The 6709-nt window shown below is 38.4% G+C and overlaps 1 long non-coding RNA gene across 1 annotated transcript; it reads right to left on the bottom strand.

The window, feature by feature from the left end:
* Positions 1–5470: 5470 nt before the first annotated feature.
* LOC114653902 (uncharacterized) lies at positions 5471–6329 on the bottom strand. The gene is made up of 2 exons (XR_003716592.2): positions 6135–6329; positions 5471–5679 (listed from the first exon to the last, which is right to left on the bottom strand). It is a non-coding gene; the product is annotated as an uncharacterized LOC114653902 (long non-coding RNA).
* Between the last annotated feature and the right edge of the window lie 380 nt (positions 6330–6709).

Genomic DNA, 6709 nt, shown 5'->3' with positions numbered 1-6709 from the left:
CTTAGCCTATAACACTTGCAAGAGCAAGTGTTTTCCGACCCTTGGAAAACAGGAGTCTTCAGGCCTGACCAGGCCCTAAAATGTGAACTTTTAAAGTTCTAAAAATGCTTTAAAGTCTTATACTACCATAAAAATGACCCACAAGAGGGAGAACTGCAAACATCTGCTCCCACAAGAATATATATTAAAAAAAACAGGATTTATTCATAAATAAATACAATAAAAGATCCAAAAAAATCAAAAAGGAGTCGTCTGAAAGGCAATCCTAGGTAAGCAAGTCACGGTTTTTGCAAATACAATGAATATGAAGTTAGAAGTAAATACTGTATAAGCAACTTTTTTTGAGGGTTTCTTTTGGATTCTTTTGTGATTTAGATTGCCCACCTAACATTATTGAGATTTATTTGTTTAAAATACCCAGGCTATTGGGAAGATACGCAACCTAGAAGACTGTGCTAGTACCCTGATAGCTTTCAAGCAAATCAAAAAATGTAATGGATCAGAATGTTTTAATCATTTGGCAATCTAAGATTTAACTTTAATTCCTATAGCTGACAGTGTAGTGAGTAGTGAAGAATCAACAGCAATTCAAAAGAAAGGTCACACTTTATTAGTAGGATCCGCAGTACTGATGATGAGGACTAGCAACTGGTAAGAACTATTAAACTCAAAGAAATGTGATCAGAAGAATCCATAATACACATTTGCAGACTTGAGATGGCTGAGTGCTTCAGAAGCTTAGGATTGGCCTAGAAGTATCTATTCTTTGGTAGGTAGACTATTGGAAATATGATAAAGATGGGCAACAACCTATTGTAACATCCTCAGAACATCAGGTGGAAGCACAGATTGTGTAAATGTGATGTAAGTGCAGCCCCTTGTCCCGTTAGTATGAACTGTTTGGGTTCTGAGCTTCCACCCTAAATATACAGGGTGGCGCAGGGAAATGGGTAATATTTGGAACTAGGTGTTGGCGACCCTGGGACGTTGGCAGTTCTTTGGGACAAATGCCCCTTGCCATTAGTTATAATAGAGCAGTGGAGTGGTGCGCAATGAGTGTTCGCGAAAGCCTTTTATAAGACTGGTGATAGTGTGACTGTTGCACAAAGGGAATTTCAGAATCATTACCAGTTAGGATGTCACGATTGTGTTCTGTCTGCTCATGCAATTACAACATGGGTGCGTAATTTCGAGGAAACAGGTTCAGCCTTAAAAAAGATGTCCCCTGGTGGAGCCACTTCACATATTGCCCTACAATCGATTCCAGCTATTCGACGATTGTTTGGAAGGCACGTCATTTCATGCAACAGTGACATTCCATGGCCTCCGAGATCCCCAGATCTCACTGTTTGTGATTTTTTTCTGTGGGGACATCTTAAAAGCCAAGTATACTGCACACGTCCTGCAACCATTGCTGAATTAAAAGGAGGATAGAAGAGGAAATCACTGGCATTCCTCTTAACATGTTACATCATGCAATACAGAATTTCCACAACAGGCTGTAAGAATGTGTTTGGAGAAATGGACAACACATTCATAGTATTTTCTTCAAGGCATAAAATGAATTTTGAATGAATACTGGTTACCATTATTAATTATAAATTGCATATCTTGTACAATACATTATCATTAAATGTGTTTTGTAATGTGTTTATTCGTACATTGAATGCCAATTGAAAATTTCCCGTTTCCCCGCGCCACCCTGTATATTGTGACTTTGAAGTGCTGAGAGACCAGTGGCAGGAGAAAGCTATATAACTTTCTAGGGGTGTCAGTTACCATGGAATTGGTTTTGTTATTTTCCTGGAATCAGCCTGATTCATCTATAAAGTAGCCTCTTAGCCATAGGCCAATTGAGCTTAGAGTTGAGAAGTGAATGAGGCAAGGCCTCTGGCTAGAAGGGGAGGTAGTGAGGCCAGAACTTGACAAGAGAAGGAGGTAAACCAAATTAATTATAGGGTCATCAAGAAGCCAATAAATTAAACTAAACCAAAACAGTGAATCAATTTAAAAAGACAAAAAACAATCTACATCTAGAAACACACAGAAGTTTTCAGGAGCCAAACTAATAAAATTAAGATTTCCCCTAACCAAAATAAAGATTCTTTTGTGGATATCCCAAAGCTAAGATGAACTGAATGTTGGGTTGCCGGCTTAAATAGTTACCACCTAATTAAGTCACACAAAGAGTTAATATTGATCACACAGTAGCAACTAACATGGCGAAAGCAAGCAATTGGTGATGATGTGAGATCACCATCAAAAATATAAAATTAAGTAAACAATTCTAAAAACAAACAGTAACAAAAAATGCATAGAAAATGCACAAAAGGTAGAAATACTGATGTTAGCAACATAGTTCTTGGGTGGACCAGCTACACCATTAGTCAGACAAAAACTCAACACTTGTGTAATGAGAATCAGAACTAAAGAGATGCTTTTATTTTTTCTCTGCTATTTTAAGTTTTGTGTTACCTCCTTGATCATCCCACAGAGGTGCACCGTGCCACAATTATCACATCCAGAATACTTGCATAACAACCAAAAACACATCTGCTGATAATGAAAATAAACTGCTCATCAAGTAGATGGTTCAAAGTGTTTGAAGTCCTACCTGTGAAATTTCTGAAATCCTTCCCAAATGGCTGAACATCTGACAATCTAAATTTAATAAATTTGCCAAAAATGAAGTTGTCGCCTTGATGTTACACATTGGGTCTAATGAAATTTGTTTTCAGCAATCTGATGTGTTAAAGGGCATTTTATATTTAGTTTGCTCCTTCTTCTCAACATGAGCAATTTCAGAGAATGATGAGGAAATCCAGATTCCCCAAGCAATTTCTTCTTTTTTTCCTGAAGGGTTCTAGAAATGTCTTAGAAGAGACAAAAAACAGTAAAAAGCTGTAAGTGCTGAAGACTGTCCATAGTATTGAGGTTTTTATAAGGAGAAAAGAAGCTGTTCCTACACATAACATGATCTGTGGATGTTACAAAGGAGGGACAAGCAAGAAAGGGGCAGTTCTGTAATAGTCTTTATGGAAGTCAGAATTATGCCTGTGAAAGTTTCCAGGCATCTGTTATATTAAAGAGTGACCCAACTCTGCTCTCCTGAGCGGTGACTACAAAAGAAATGCAATTTGGAAGTAATGTTTTTATTGTACAGGCTATTATAAAGCAAATGACAAAACAGAAAAAAACTATACAGTATTATATAGATAACATCTAGTCTACATTCTTTAAACTGCTGGTTAGTAACCTGGACTTCAGAGTGAAATAATAGCTTTATTTTCATAAAGATCTTGCCTTTTTAAGGAAGCTTGTTTCCACTTCATCTCTACCCTAAAATAAAACAACAGATATGTCTAGTTGAATGTTTAGAGGACCTATGGAGCAGTGTGTTGTGTCTTTGCCTGGGTTTTATTCCCATTTTGGTAACTGTCTGCTTAGAGTTGTCCTGTATGGAAGAATATTTCAGACAAAATTAAATAAATGCACTGTGAAATGTAACCATTAAAAAAAATGAACAAAATGAAATGTGAACATAAATAATTAAATGTGTCATGAAATATGCTTTTAGTTGCTTATTTGATTATGTACTTATTTCATGAATTCTTCCTATCTTCATTTCCGTGGTACCACACACATGTAGAAATATGCCTTGAAATGAAAACTGTCATTTTCACCAGTCAAAACTGAAAGGGTGGACTCTAACGAGTATTGTCTATTGACTGGTGAATCGTTAGTACAGTGTGCGTAAATTTTTGGCAATCAAATACTGAATTTAATTCCGGTAATTCAGAAGCAGCGGGATGATGAATTCAGGTATTCTTTAATTAAATTATCTGCTTCATGCATAATTCTTGATAATTTTTTGCTATTCATATTTGCCATGGACATGCATTGTAACAACTTTTCACAGGCATGTGCAAAGTTGTGAATGTGAACACTCCCTCTACCAACAATTAACTAACCAAAACACATTACTCACTAGATCCCACCCTCTGACCATGCAGGTCATGTCTGGTTGAGGAACATGCACTGGTACAGTGCATTGCTGCACCCACCACATGATGAAACACCTCGGGATCCAGGTTGGCAACTCCCCAGGCAGACACGTGGTCCAGTCCCACCCTCCACAAATGACCATCTATCTGCCGCAGCCAGGTGTTACGTGGGTTTCCCCTTGGCCTAGTTGAGCTTCTCAGGTACTCAGCAATGAGGAACCTGCAACCCTCAGGGTATCAAGTCACATGGCCAAAGTGGCGTAACTGACACTCCTTCACAATGCAGGTAATGTGCCTCATTTGAGACTCCATGAGCAAGCGTTCATTCAAAACAAAGTCAAACCAATGGTACCCAAGGATTCTCCAAAGAGACACAGTACCGAAGAAGTCCAGTCTTCGTTTCAGGTCACTGGAGGGCGTCCATGTCTCTGTACCATATTGCAAAACAGGAAACACCGGGACTCTTAAGACTTGGAACTTTGTCCTTTTGGAAAGATATTGGGAGTGCCACACACTCAAGTTCCAGTGAACACATGACCCCCCCCCCATGCTCTCCCAATCCGTCTACTGGATTCATAGGAAGAGTCACCAGAGACATGAATGTTGATGCCGAAGTGAGTAAACCTCTCTGCAAGGTCAACACTCTCTCCACAGACAGATACACTGCTGATAGCTGTGCCCAAGAGGTCATTAAAGGTCAGGATCTTGGTTTTTATCCAGGAGGTTTGCAAGCCCAGACACTCGGACTCCTCGCTCAGTCTCTCGAGAGTCCCAATCACAGCCTCCATTGACAGCATTGTCGAATAAAGCGAAGTTCAGTGAATCTTTCTTCACCAACAGATGCCCCACAGCTGCTGGACCTCACAACCCTAACCGACACCCAGTCCATGCAGCATTGAATAGAGTAGGAGCAAGAACACATCCGTGACAAACCCCAGAATCAACTGTGAAAAACGAAGAGGTTCTGCCTCCACTTTGCACTGCACTCACAGTACCAGTGTACAGGCCAGCCTTGACATCCAACAACTTCGTCTCAGAATGTCCCACAGGGCAGCTCGATCAACTGAGTCAAACGCTTTACGAAAATTGGCAAAGGCTGCAAAGAAACTCTGCTTATATTCGAGTTTGTGCTGCATGAGTACCCTCAGCGCCAGGATGCGGTCAATGATAGACTTCTTAGGAATAAAACCAGACTTGCTTTTGAGTGTGAGTGATAGTAGCCTATGATGTCTACAGTCACATAATTGGTTTGTGCTTTGTACCCAGTGCTGTCAAGGCAGTCTCTTGTTTCCTTAAGCAAGAATCAGATTAAGTGTGGTTTAGTAATGGATTTATTGTACTTTGTTAAATTTGCAGTAATGTGAAAATGATAATTTGTGGAAACTGTTCAATGATTATAGCTTGGGCAAAAGACACCATTTTTTCAGGTGAGTGCTTTTTAAACAGAGATAAACATTAGCCAGATGTATTATCATGCCTTTTATTATTTAAATTCATAATGCTGGCAATGTTTTGTACAGTTAGTCTCAAATTGTTAAATGTTTCATTATTTCACTTGGACTTTGATGCTTCATATTTTCCTAACAGCCACTTTCCATTTTCTGGTTTTCTTCAGCAGAAATTTCCTGAGTGACATATGGTGCAATTTTTTTCATTTTTCTTCATCTATCCAGTGCTAAAATTGTAAGTAAACAAATTGAGTTTTGCAAGATTGAAAATTAGATGCAGTGTTAACATTCTATAGTTCTAGCCATACACATCTTGTGCCTAAAAACATTAGCACATTAAATTCATTAATTCATTCATATAAGAAATGCAATGCTCCTTAAATAATGCTACCAACATGTTAATGTATTTCTGTATTATAAAAAGCATTTTACAATTTTTAGTAACTGTACAAGGTTTGCTTTGTTATTTAATTATCCATAGGTTCTTTATTGTATTTGTGTATCACGAAGACAAAATAGACTTAGTTGTTGTTTGCTCCATTTTCTCTGGAGATTTTCATTTTAAATTTGCAGAATGTTTCAGACTCAGTCGAGCATTCATTTTCCATCTTCATAATGCTTAAAATGAAGTTACATTAAAGCTTCTGGGAGGATATGACAATCTACATTTAAATTTCCTTACCTCCTACTGCTTATCGTGAATCCAGCTGTGTTGCACTCTAAGGGTGTGGCTTCTTGTACATACAATGTGTTGAAGGAAAGAAAAACACAAACAAATGTTAACTAGTCATTATTATCATTAGTTTGCATCTGTACTCACTCAAAAAACAGCTGTTAAAAGTTGAGGGCAATGCAAAGTGGCAGAGCCTGAAGATGTTCTTGTTCATTCAGCTAAGTTTTCTTTGATGTGATACCTACTGGCAGGGTTGTGTACTGAATTCAACATCTTTGACAGCCGTCAGCCCCACTGACCAGTAGTTTCCATTTTAGTATTTGAAAAATAAAGATAAGAAAAATAGATTTCCACACCTTCTGCGTTTGAGCCAGTGGATCAGAGTGTACTGCCAACAACTATCTAAATCAATGCCATGTCAGCAGGTTCTTTAGTCCCAAGGTCACTCAAACATCTGGCCCCACAGTCTTGTCCTTTGAGGTTTGTCACTGGGCAGCATCTGTTTATAGATCCCTCTCAACCTCCTTTTGATTACTTTGACAGCAAAAAGAAGCTTCTATTACCATGTACATGCAAACAGATGC

The sequence above is a fragment of the Erpetoichthys calabaricus genome, chromosome 6 (genome assembly GCF_900747795.2).
Source record: "Erpetoichthys calabaricus chromosome 6, fErpCal1.3, whole genome shotgun sequence".
Lineage (NCBI taxonomy): Eukaryota > Metazoa > Chordata > Cladistia > Polypteriformes > Polypteridae > Erpetoichthys > Erpetoichthys calabaricus.
The sequence above is the reverse complement of the archived record's forward strand: the minus strand, read 5'-3'. Positions and strand labels throughout refer to the sequence as shown.